The sequence below is a fragment of the Cibotium barometz genome, chromosome 42 (assembly GCF_041138505.1).
Source record: "Cibotium barometz isolate CiBa-2024 chromosome 42, ASM4113850v1, whole genome shotgun sequence".
Lineage (NCBI taxonomy): Eukaryota > Viridiplantae > Streptophyta > Polypodiopsida > Cyatheales > Cibotiaceae > Cibotium > Cibotium barometz.
Window position 1 is genome coordinate 35,180,496 of NC_141087.1, and position 14,051 is coordinate 35,194,546.

Genomic DNA, 14,051 nt, shown 5'->3' on the forward strand with positions numbered 1-14,051 from the left:
ATGTGATGTGATGCGAATTGGGTAAATATGAATGGATGAGATATGAATGAATGTGATGTGATGAGATGTGGATATGGGTAAACACGAGTGGATGAGATCGGATGAGGATAATTGAGGAAAGAAGTGATGAGATGGAAATTGATGCGATTGAATGAGATGGAAATTGATGCGATTGAATGAGATGGAAATTGATGAGATGGAAATTGATGCGATTGAATGAGATGGAAATTGATGCGATTGAATGAGATGGAAATTGATGCGATTGATGCGATTGAATGAGAATGGGAATTTATATGAAATGAATGTGGATGTTGATTAATGTGGAAAGACGAGAGTTCGTTATAGAAACTGTATTGATGGCCTGTTTTCAAATGACTGTTTTATGCCAAGAATGCTAGGGAAGCGTTTTTACTATCTTGTGATTAAGGTCGTGGAGACCTAGCTGATAAAGTTGCAACAGTTGACGAAGAGTCAACGGAGGACGTCAATGGAGACCTAGCTAACGATTCAAATCATGAGCTTCTGGTACGGTGGATGAGGGACCAAGGAAGCGGCCTATGAGTGAAGCGCTAGGTCACCTGCGAAGGATCCTAGAGCATGCTAACCATATGGTGCTCAGGCTCTCGGTCGCCGAAAGATACCCACACATGTGTCGTGGAAGATATTGGAACAAGGAGTAAGAGTTGTTTTCTTAATTCGGGCATGGATCTGGTTGATTGACCTTGCTGGTCCTCAACGGATGAGTCCATGCCTCTTTTATATGGATCCATTGGTTGATCTTGCTGATCTTCAACGGAGATTCTATTTTTGATATGTGAATATATTATCAGTTACTATGAGCTAGGAACTATCGAAAAGGCCCCTGAGTGGATAGGTGGTGAGCGTTCTGGTTGCCAATGATGCCATAGGTACACCGATGAAAGGAATGACTGGAAATAAGGATTTAACCAGACATTTTGAGGATTATGATCAATGACACAATGGTTTCATTAAATGATTATTTTTAAAGATAGCTGATTCTGTGAAAAAGACAATTTCATATTGGGGGTGTAAGTGGTGTGACTAGTTTTAAGTTTGCATGAATATCCGGCTAGGGGACCTAGGAACTCTTTTCCCTGGTACCCGGGACAAAACCTAACCAAATTGCTAATTGGATCCCATCACTATAGTGGTTGGGCGGTTGGCTAACCCATGGGACTGGATGGGGTTAGAGGCTGGACTGCTGGATCCCTAAAATGAGACTCAATTCTCTTATTGTTTGATAGATGAAGTAAATCCCAGATAAAAATTGTTCAATGGAAAAGAATCAACGACTGTGCCTCTCAATGAGGAAAAAAGCGTTGGTCTCTATGATCCAAGTGTAATCTTTTCCTTAATCTGACTTGATACTATGGGTTTGGTCAGGTCAGTTCAGTTAATTAAGGCTTTTGACTACGTTAGAGAAAACTTTTTATCCTGGAGGAATCGCCCGTGCTTTTTCGGGCAAGGAAAGTTTTTTCGAGTTCGGTTTTGGAAGAACCGATGTATTAGTCTCTTGTCCGGATATCCGCCGCCGCCCGCAGGTGCGAGGCCCCGAGTGTGGGACCCTAGCCTACACAAGAAGTGCTTCTCATTGTTTTTTTTAAAGACATAAAGTCACATTGCATGATTGAATCAAACACGCTATGCTTTACTTTTGATGGGCTACTAAAGTTTATTCTTAAGAAAAAGTGAAGCACACATCTTGTTGAATTGTCATTAGGTTCTACTTTCAAAAAGACATTTGTCTAGCTAGCACCCCTAAATTTCTTGCGCAGTGGGGATAGGGATCTTACAGCTGGTATCAAAGCAATTTGTCTAAAGTGGATCAACCGAGAAGCCATAAATGTCATAAATTTATGAAGTAGCAGTAAAAGGTTAGAATTGTATAATGAAACTCATACAGATTGATATTCAGAATGAAATTCCTAAATTGTTAATTGGGTCTTCAGATGGAAGTACTGCAATTATATGGAATCCCTGACTTGCTTGAGAACTACACATGACGGTATTTACCTAATAATTCCAAGAACCGTGACTACTCGTATATACCGAGGGTATAACTGCAGCTCTTTACTGACAGTATATAATACGAGTAAATCTAAGATCTTGAAATTATAATCTAAAATGCTATCCAGATGATGAATTCGAATGTGGTTGATATGATTTTAAAATTCTGATTTTGAGAAATGATGAGTTGAATTGGATTCTGATTGAAAAATGATGATTCCAGAATTTTTGGATAAAAAGCGATAAACTGAGCAAAACCACAATGAGGATGAATGGGACGAGTCCTTGTGTTGATGTTTGTAACTGGAATGACGATAATGACTTCAACAAATCACTATGAGATTAGTGGATTGTGCTAAGAGATTACTACTGTTATTTCTTAACCCAGTGGATCAAGGGATGACAAATTAAAAATCTATAAAATTGAAATCCACATTTTGGTCTAATAGACCATTATTGTGTTAAAGAAATGAATGATCTATTCTGAATGAGTTGTTATCTGATAATCCAAGTATCTTTATCCCACCATTCTGTGGGGAGCCGACCTATCTAAAGAAACCCAGAATCAGATGAATCAAAAATCGAATTTGAATCCTAAATAAAGGGACTTAACTAGATTTTTTGTATTGATAGGAACATGGATTGAGGCCATCATGGTAGAAATGATAACCCCCAACTCGATGCGGAAGAGCTCGACTTGGATGTTTGTAAAACTCTTCATAGTTCACAGCCGGGACCTTTCAAGGGTGAAGGGAAAAATTTGGGCGAGGTTGTGGAGAAGTGGATCGAAGCAATGGAAGAGTACTTTGATGTCACCGGGTACAATGAGAAGAGAAAAATGGCTCTTGCAAGGTTGAAGATTGTTTGAAACAGCCAGAGTGGCATGGAGAAACCACTGTGAGACAAACCGGCTGGATCGAAATACCCAGACATGAAATGATCTCAAAATTTACCTAAGGATGAGGTTCTGTCCTCCCGGCTTTTTGGAAACAAAGATGAACGAATTCTTAGAGCTAACCCAGGGGAGCAGAACTATTGAAGTATATCACCAAGCGTTTGCTCTCCTCCACAACGGCTGAATGAAGAACAGTTGATGGCTAGGTTCATTCGGGGATTGAACGAACCTTTGAATATTTTGATAAAGAACGCCAAGCCACTTTCCATGGCCGAGGCAGTGCGGATGGCGAAGGATTTCTCCAAGATCTCTGATGTCAAGTCCCACCAAAGCCAGCACCATCACCTTTCAAAAGGTTTTTAGTTCTAGAAGGTGATTCCAACCTTCCACCGCCTAAGAGATATCAGGGTCAAGCCCAAGATATGGGAAGTTTCAAAATGGAAGAAATGTCCTTTTCCCGAAACACAATCCCCTGGAATTCAACTTTAGAAGTTTCACCCTTGAATAAGGGAGTGAAATGCTATAACTGTCAAGGATTTAGACATCGCAGTATGGATTTCCCAACTCCTTTTGGATCAAGGTTTTTAGGGCAAGGAAATCAGGGATCAAGATTCGAGACTCCAACTCCTTTTTTCCAGAGTAATAAAGTTTCTATCCGCCAAAATCAGGGAAATCCCAGAGGTAGACCCTTTAACCAACCCATAGTTTCAAACCAAAGTAATCCAAGACCTATGCCTCAGAATAAGGGAAGTTAAAGAGAGTTGTTCCCAAATCGGCCATCCACTTCCAAGGCAGTAACACTGGAAGTGATTGAAGAAGAAGAAGAAGATGAAAGAGATCATACTCCACTCGCTTTGCGAGATGAGGATATCTCATGTTTTTTATGTGGGGTAGGATGTAAGATTCCTCCCCCAGCCCCTCAAGATGTCCAGTTTCTCCCCTTGTAATCAATTCCCTTTCAGAATAATAGGAGATCTTGTTTCTATCTGTTTTGGCCTAGAGAAAGAAAATATTTTAGAGAGAGATAATTCAATTTTTAGATATCTTTGGATGGAAAAATATCCCTTCTTATTAAAATGATTTCCCCTGAAACAGAAATTCAAAAAGAACTTTCCAGTGTGCAATTGGAATAAATTGAAAATAGGTAAAAAGAACCTTAGCCTAAGGGTCCAAATTTTTTAAAAATTTTGAATTAAGGTTCCTATGGACCAATAAGATTAATCCAAATGTAGGGAGGAGATAAATTGAATAATAAAAGAAAATCCCCCAAAAAAGAGTAAATGCTCACATAAGATGAAGAGTTCACTAAGGACAAGGTTTATTAGTTAAAAAAGAAGAGATATTTAGAGAAAATGATGCATTTTTGACACCTCAGTGTGGGGAATTCCCCTCATGAAGGAGGCACCTATTTCACATGTGTGGATGAGTTTTGAACTCACAAATAATGAGATATTTTCATCTCTCCTCTCTCTTGTTTCAACTAGATCCAAAAAGTAAGCTAAACTGACCTAAAAATGGTTAAAAAGTGACCAAATTGATCTAGAAAATTCTAGAATCAATTTGCCTGGTTAAAGGCTCACTTTTTCTATAAAAAGAAACCTCCTCCTTTGTAAAAGGGTAATAGTGTTTATGCACTGTTACTCTACTTCTTCCCAAAGAGTCAAATACATTGAATTCACTTGATAATACAATTGTTTTTGACTGAATCTTCTCCAAAAGAAGCTGGTGGCCACTCTTGTTGCAAACAAGAGTAGAACCCTCAATCCCTCAAGCCAAAGGAAATCTTACAAGTTCCATGTAAGCTTAACTCTTACTTATTGTGAATTTTAAATCTATGGTTTTCTTAAATTTTATGCTTTGTAAATGTCTAAATTAAAATATGATGCTATGCCTTGATGGAAAGGCCACCCCCTTCTCTTCTTTACAATTCAGACCTTCTTAATCCTAGAAAGTTTATTTAAAAGATTGATTAAACTCTTTTCATTGTTTACTCTCTTGATTTTTTAAAAATGGAGTAGATTAGAGATATTAGAATTCAAATTGGATTAATTCAAGTCATCAATAATTGAATGTAAAAATTGAGAAATGTTCAGCCATACAAAGGAGGTTATGGCAAAATTTTCTTAAATTTTGTGGAACTAAAGTTTATCATTAGATTATTCTAAAAGATTATTTCCTTCCGTTTGTGCATTCTAAAGGATTTATTTGTTTATTTTGAAAGTGTCATTCTCATTAAAATTAAATTTATGCATAGAAAGATGCATAAAAGATTTATTTTTATTTCAAAAGTGTTATTCCCATTAATTTTGATTTTATGCATTGAAAGATGCATAAAGGAATTTATTTTTATTTCAAAAGAGTTATTCTCATTAATTTTTATTTTATGCATAGAAAGAGGCATAAAGGAATGTATTTTTATTTCAAAAGAGTTATTCTCATTAATTTTAATTTTATGCATAGAAAGAGGCATAAAGGAATGCATTTTTATTTCAAAAGAGTTATTCTCATTAATTTTAATTTTATGCATAAAAAGAGGCATAAAGGAATGCATTTTTGTTTCAAAAGAGTTATTCTCATTAATTTTGATTTTATGCATAGAAAGATACATAAAGGAATTTATTTTTATTTCAAAAGAGTTATTCTCATTAATTTTGATTTTATGCATAGAAAGATGCATAAAGGAATGTATTTTTATTTCAAAAGAGTTATTTTCATTAATTTTGATTTTATGCATAGAAAGATGCATAAAGGAATGTATTTTTATTTCAAAAGAGTTATTCTCATTAATTGTGATTTTATGCATAGAAAGATGCATAAAGGAGTTTATTTTTATTTCAAAAGAGTTATTCTCATTAATTTTGATTTTATGCATAGAAAGATGCATAAAGGAATGTATTTTTTTTCTTCAAAAGAGCTATTCTCATTAATTTTGATTTTTTGTATAGAAAGATGGATAAAGGAATTTTTTTAAATTTCAAAATAGTTATTCTCATTAATTTTGATTTTATGCATAAAAAGAGGCATAAAGGAATTTATTTTTATTTCAAAAGATTTACTCTCATTAATTTTGATTTTATGCATAAAAAGAGGCATAAAGGAATTTTATTTCAAAAGTGTTATTCTCATTAAAATTAAATTTTTGCATAGAAAGATGCATAAAGGATTTAATTTTATATCAAAAGTGTTATTTTTCTTAAAATTGAATTATGCATAAATAGATGCGTAAAGAATCTTTATATCAAAAATTAGGATCCTCTTAAATTCTATGTTTAAATTCTGTGAATAGAAGTGTGATGAGATTATGAGATAAATAGAGGTGATGAGATGTGATGCGAATCAGATAAATGTGAATGAATGGATGAGATGTGATGTCATGTGAATCAGAATGTAAATGAATGATATGAGATGTGAGTGAATGTATGTGATGATAATGGATGTGAATGTGCATGTGAGGAATGGATGTGAATGTGTATGTGAAGAATGGATGTGAATGAGTATGTGAAAGAATGGATTAGGATGTGTATGTGAAGAATGGATGTGAATGTGTATGCGAAGAATGGATGTGAATGAGTATGTGAAAGAATGGATGTGGATGTATGTGAAAGAATGGATATAGATATGTTTGTGAAAGAATGTGATGTGATGTAAAGACATGAGATGTGACATGGATATAGATATGTTTGTGAAAGAATGTGATGTGATGTAAAGACATGAGATGTGACATGAATATATGTGGATGTGAAAGAATGTGATGTGATGTAAAGAGATGAGATGTGACATGAATATATGTGGATGTGAAGTGATAGATATGGATGTATGGATAGATGCGAGTAGTCGTACATGTGAACGATTGGATGGATGTGGATGAATGAGATGAGATGTGTACGAATGAGGTATGATGTGGATAGAAGTGATGTGATATAATGGTGATGAGAATGAATGTGATGGATATGAATGAATGTGATGTGATGGGATGTGAATCGAGATAGATGTGATGTGAGTGAATGTGATGTGGTTTGCATGATGAGATGTGAGTGAATGTGATGTGGTTTGAATGGATGAGATGTGAGTGAATATGTGATGTGGTTTGAATGGATGAGATGCGAGTGAATTGGATGTGGTCTGCATGGATGAGATGTGAGTGAATGTGATGTGGTTTGAATGGATGAGATGTGATGTGGTTTGAATGGATGAGATGTGAGTGAATTGGATGTGGTCTATTGGATGTGGTCTGCATGGATGAGATGTGAATGGATGTGATGTCATGTGGTTTGAATGGATGAGATGTGAGTGAATTGGATGTGGCTTGCATGGATGAGATGTGAATGGATGTGATGTCATGTGAGTCGGGATGTGAATGAATGATATGGGATGTGAATGAATGTGATGTCATGTGAATCGAGATGTGAATGAATGATATGGGATGTGAATGAAGGTGATTTCATGTGAATCGGGATGTGATGAATGTGATGTGATGTGATGCGAATCGGGTAAATTTGAATGGATGAGATGTAAATGAATGTGATGTGATGTGAATGAATGTGATGTGATGAGATGTGGATATGGGTAAATACGAGTGGATGAGATCGGATGAGGATAATTGAGGAAAGAAGTGATAAGGTAAATACGAGTGGATGAGATCGGATGAGGATAATTGAGGGAAGAAGTGATGAGATGGAAATTGATGCGATTGAATGAGAATGGGAATTTATATGAAATGAATGTGGATTAAGTAACATTGATTAATTTGGAAAGAAGAGAGTTTGCTATAGAAACTGTATTTATGGCCTGTTTTTAAATGACTATTTTATGTCAAGAATGCTGGGGAAGCGTTTCGACCGTCTTATGATTAAGGTCGTGAAGACCTAGCTGATAAAGTTGCAACAGCTAACGGAGAGTCAACGGAGGATGTCTTGCATAGCAAGGTCGGACGAGGTCTTGACCAGCCTCGGGTCGATTTAAATGGTGAGCTTACAGTACGGTGAGCTTACAGTACGGTGCGATGAGGGATTAAGGTCGTGGAGACCTAGCTGATAAAGTTGCAACAGCTAACGGAGAGTCAACGGGGAGGATGTCTTGCGTAGCAAGGTCGGACGAGGTCTTGACCAGCCTCGGGTCGATTTAAATGGTGAGCTTACAGTACGGTGCGATGAGGGACCAAGGAAGCGGCCTATGAGTGAAGCGCTAGGTCACCTCCGAAGGATCCTAGAGGGTGTTGACCATACGGTGCTCAGGCTGCTCTGGGTCAGCGAGACGATACCCACACGTGCTTCGTGGAAGATATTGGAACAAGGAGTACGAGTTGTTTTCTGAATTTGGGCATGGATCTGGTTGATTGACCTTGCTGGTCCTCAACGGATGAGTCCATGACTCTTTTATATGGATCCATTGGTTGATCTTGCTGATCTTCAATGGAGATTCCATTTTTGATATGTGAATATATTACCGGTTATTATGAGCTAGGAACTATCGAATTTGGAACTGTCTAGATTGGAATACCCAGACATGGAATGATCTCAAAATTTACCTAAGGACAAGGTTCTGTCCTCCCGGCTTTTTGGAAACAAAGATGAACAAATTCTTAGAGCTAACCTAGGGGAGCAGAACTATTGAAGTATATCACCAAGAGTTTGCACTCCTCCTCAAATACTCGCCACCGCTGAATGAAGAACAGTTGATGGCCAGGTTCACTCGAGGACTAAACGAACCTTTGAATATTTTGGTAAAGAATGCCAAGATGAACAAATTCTTTGAGCTAACCTAGGAGAGCAGAACTATTGAAGTATATCACCAAGAGTTTGCACTCCTCCTCAAATACTCGCTACCGCTAAATGAAGAACAGTTGATGGCCAGGTTCATTCGAGGACTAAACGAACCTTTGAATATTTTGGTAAAGAACGCCAAGCCAGTTTCCATGGCCGAAGCAGTGTGGATGGCAAAGAATTTCTCCAAGGCCTTTGATATCAAGGTCCCACCAAAGCCAGCACCATCACCTTTCAAAAGGTTTTTAGTTCCAGAAGGTGATTCCAACCTTCCACCGCCTAAGAGATATGAGGGTCAAGCCCAAGATATGGGAAGTTCGAGAATGATGAAAATATCCTTCTCCCGAAACTCAATCCCCTGGAATTCAACTTCAGAAGTTCCACCCTTGAACAAGGGAGTGAAATGCTATAACTGTGAAGGATTTGGAGATCGCAAGATGGATTGCCCAACTCCTTTTGGATTAAGGTTTTCAGGGCAAGGAAATCAGGGATCAAGATTCTAGACTCCAGCTCCTTCCTTCCAGAGTAATCAAGAGTAGAACCCTCAATCCCTTAAGCCAAAGGAAGGCTTACAAGTTCCATGTAAGCTTAATTCTTACTTATTGTGAATTTTAAATCTATGGTTTTCTTAAATTTTATGCTTTGTAAATGTTTGAATTAATATTTCATGCTATGCCTTGATGGAAAGGCCACCCCCTTCTCTTCTTTACAATTCAGCCCTTCTTAATCCTAGAAAGTTTAACTAAAAGATTGATTAAACTCTTTTCATTGTTTACTCTCTTGATTTTTGGAAAATGGAGTAGATTAGAGATATTAGAATTCAAATTGGATTAATTCAAGTCATAAATTGAATGTAAAAATTGAGAAATGGTCAGTCATACAAGGGAGGTTATAAAAAAATTTTCTTAAATTTTGTGGAAGTAAAGTTTATCATTAGATTAATCTAAAAGAGCAATTCCTTCCATTTGTGCATTCTAAAAGATTAAATTTTTTATTTCAAAAGTATCATTCTCATTAAAATTGAATTTATGCATAGAAAGATGCATAAAAGAATTATTTTTATTTCGAGAGTGTTATTCCCATTAATTTTGATTTTATGCATAGAAAGATGAATAAAGGAATTTATTTTTATTTCAAAAGAGGTATTCTCATTAATTTTGATTTTATGCATAGAAAGATGCATAAAGGAAGTTATTTTTATTTCAAAACCGTTATTCTCATTAATTTTGATTTTATGCATAGAAAGATGCATAAAGGAATTTATTTTTATTTCAAAAGAGTTATTCTCATTAATTTTAATTTTATGCATGAAAAGATGGATAAAGGAGTTTATTTTTATTTCAAAAGAGTTATTTTTATTAATTTTGATTTTATGCATAGAAAGATGCATAAAGATGCATAAAGGAATCTATTTTTATTTCAAAAGAGTTATTCTCATTAATTTTGATTTTATGCATAGAAAGATGCATATAAAGGAATCTATTTTTATTTCAAAAGAGTTATTCTCATTAATTTTGATTTTATGCATAGAAAGATGCACAAAGGAATCTATTTTTATTTCAAAAGAGTTATTCTCATTATTTTGATTTTATGCATAGAAAGATACATAAAGGAATCTATTTTTATTTCAAAAGAGTTATTCTTATTAGTTTTGATTTTATACACAGAAAGATGCATAAAGGAATCTATTTTTATTTCAAAAGAGTTATTCTCATTAATTTTGATTTTATGCACAGAAAGATGCATAAAGGAGTTTATTTTTATTTCAAAAGAGTTATTCTCATTAATTTTGATTTTATGCACATAAAGATACATAAAGGAATTTTGATTTTAAAAGAGTTATTCTCATTAATTTTGATTTTCATTAAAAGTGTTATTCTCATTAAAAGTGTTATTCTCATTAAAATTGAATTTATGCATAGAAAGATGCATAAAGGATTTAATTTTAGTTCAAAAGTGTTTTTCTTAAAATTGAATTATGCATAAATAGATGCGTAAAGAATCTTTATATAAAAAATTAGGATCCTCTTAAATTCTATGTTTAAATTCTGTGAGTAGAGAAGTGATGAGATTATGAGATGAATAGAGGTGATGAGATGTGATGCGAATCAAATAAATGTGAATGAATGGATGAGATGTGATGTCATGTAAATCAGAATGCAAATGGATGATATGAGATGTGAGTGAATGTATGTGATGATAATGGATGTGAATGTGTATGTGAGAAATGGATGTGAATGTTGTTACCATATTATAGTAGTGATGTGTGTGAACACACTTAGGACCGCCGGGGCACTTTTTCCCTCACTAGGAGGTTTTTTCCCCCATGCATTGTATATACGCCCATTATCTTCTAGGGCTAGTTATCTTTCATTTTTTGGCACTCATAATACACTACTGTGTTGTGCTCAAGCTTCCTCATCTTCTTGAAGTTGTGTGTGCATTCCTGCAACCCTAATTCCAACAATTGGTATCAGAGCAGGCTTCCTCCTCCCGGGCAGCATCACCGGCACCTGCCGCTTCATCTCCTCCGATTGCGACGAGGTTTCACGAGCGTCTGCAGGTTCGTTTCAGAATTTTGATCTGAAGTCATTTCGCCCTCCGTTTTTGCATTCCAAGTACTGCGCAAGCAAAATCGTCCTACTGTGCAGATTTTCTGTCAAGATTAAAATCTACAGGACAGGTGCCCATTCGTCTGTTTTGGGCTGTGCTACATAGCACAGGTCGATTTTATACAGGTTTACCTCTTACAGACAGCATTTACATCTAGTAGTACAGTCATTGGCCATGGCTGACAACAATGATGTATTCCGCATGTTGGCTGCTGAGGATAAGTTGGATGGCACCAACTATCCATTGTGGGCATATATGATGCGACATGTATTGGTAGCAAAGGGGTTATGGAACATTGTGCAGGGTATTGATGCACGTCCTATTGTGGCTGGGAATGCTGCAAACACATCAGAAACAGGTACTGTTGATGATGGTGCAGGCACAAGTGCTGTAGCAGCTGTTCGAGAACCACCACTTTCAGCAGAGCAGATTCGTTGGGATGGTAGAGATGCGCAGGCTCATGCCTTGATTGCGCTGTCTGTCAAACGTACCATTATCCTACATATTCGCTCCTGCAGGACTTCTAAGGATGCTTGGGATGTACTTGCCACATTGTATCAGGCAAGAAATGAGGCTCGTGTTGCTTACCTCCGAAAACAGTTGGAGAGTGAGCATATGAACGAAGGTGATTCTATGGATAGCTTTTTGACAAAGATCAAGGATTTCAAAGAGCAGCTCATTTCTGCAGATGAAATCCTGTCAGACAGTTCACTTGTGCAGACTGTTTTGAATGGTCTACCAGATTCTTATCAGGGTTTTGCTTCCACTCTTCGCTTGATGATGAAAGGCAATCCCAATGCCTTATCATTTGAGGAGTTAGTTTCTGTTTTGCTGCAAGAAGACCAGTCAAGGCAAAACAGGAATATTATGCGTGTCGCAGATCAAGCTTTCGTTGCTAGTCAGAGAAGCGGGAAAGGTAAAGCTGGCTTTTCTTCTAGTAAGCAGAAATCTGCAAATGCTGCGCAACCAAAGAAGGAAGACAAAGATGAGAAGAAGGGTGACAAACAGAAGACATTTTGCAAGTACTGTAAGGGAAATGATCATGTCATCAAAGCGTGTCCTAAGCTGGCTGCGAAAGAGGCTAAGAAGAAAGAGGCTGGTATGGCTGTTGCAGATGCCTCTCCTTCTAACAATGAATCTGCTAATGTTGTTCAAGATACAGAATGGGCATTCAATGCGCAGTGCAGTTATGACCCATCTTTGCATGACACATGTATGTCTGCAGTAGATTCAGATGTATGGTACTTTGACAGTGGTGCCACTAAGCATATCACCTCGCAGCGCAGTTTATTCACTTTCCTTGAGTCTGCTCCCACAGGGAATACTGTCACTTGTGCCAATAACTCCTCTTATCCCGTTAAAGGAGTTGGACAGATTGTGCTGAATGTTGCAAATTGCAACACCTTTACACTTTTTGATGCATTGTATGTGCCAGGGATCAAAAAGAATCTGCTGTCAGTCTCCGCATTTGCCAAAACAGGTTTGGTTGTAAAATTTGTGGATGACAGATGTACTGTTCATGATCTCTCTTGTGGTGACATCATTGTAGCATCTGGTTCACTATGTCGAGGGCTGTATAAGCTCAATATGGATGGCAAATGTGTAGAGGATTCAGCATGTGCTATTATGGATACGCAGGCTATTTCAGATGCAAAACTGTGGCATGCACGTTTTGGTCATCTGAATTTTGCAAGTTTGCTGCGCCTGCAGAAATCTGAAATGGTGTCTTCTTTGCCTAAGCTTGAGGCACCTGTCAAGCATGTTTGTGAGGGCTGCATATTGGGTAAAATGCAGCGTGCTTCCTTTCCCAAAGATGGATCAGTGAGAGCTGAACGCAGATTGCAGCTTGTTCACAGTGATGTTTGTGGTCCCATGCAAACTCCATCATTTGGAAACTACCTTTACTTCGTGACTTTCATTGATGATTTTACCAGGCATGCATGGGTATATCCTTTGAAGGCAAAGTCCGAAGTGTTTTTGTGCTTCAAACAGTTTTTGGTTATGGCTGAAAATGTGTCAGAAAGTAAGATGGGCACCCTCCGTTCAGATCGAGGGGGGGAGTATATGTCTTCAGAATTTAATGCATTTCTGGCTGAGCGTGGGATAAAACACCAATGTACAGTGCCGTATACACCACATCAAAATGGTGTGGCTGAGAGAAAAAACAGGTCTCTCATGGAAATGGCAAGATGTATGGTTAAGAGTCAAAGTCTACCACATGGTTTTTGGCTTGAGGCTGTCATGTGTGCCACTTATGTACTAAACAGGTGTCCCACCAAAGCATTACAGGTTGTCACTCCATATGAGGCTTGGCATAGCCGCAAGCCATCTGTTGGCCATTTACGTGTTTTTGGTTGCCTGGCATATGCATTAGTGCCTGTGCAACATCGCAGAAAATTGGATGACAAAGCTGTCAAATGTATTTTTGTTGGATATAGTGCTGAGAGCAAAGGCTATCGTTTGTATCATCCGCAGACAAAGCGCATTTTGGTTAGCCGTGATGTTGTATTTGTGGAAGATGCAGTTCAGCCCTTGGTTTCATGTACTAAGGAGACAGATATCAGCTCACGTGATGTCTATGATACATTGTTGCCTCTTTTCAGTGGTGCACAGTCAAGTGCAATACCTCATGAGGCAGTTTTTCAGCCTATGCAGGTTTTAAATGATGGCACAGATCAGCCTATATCTGATGCAGATGTGCATGATGCACTTGAGGATGAGAGACAAGAGATTGAGGGCTCTAGGAACATGCC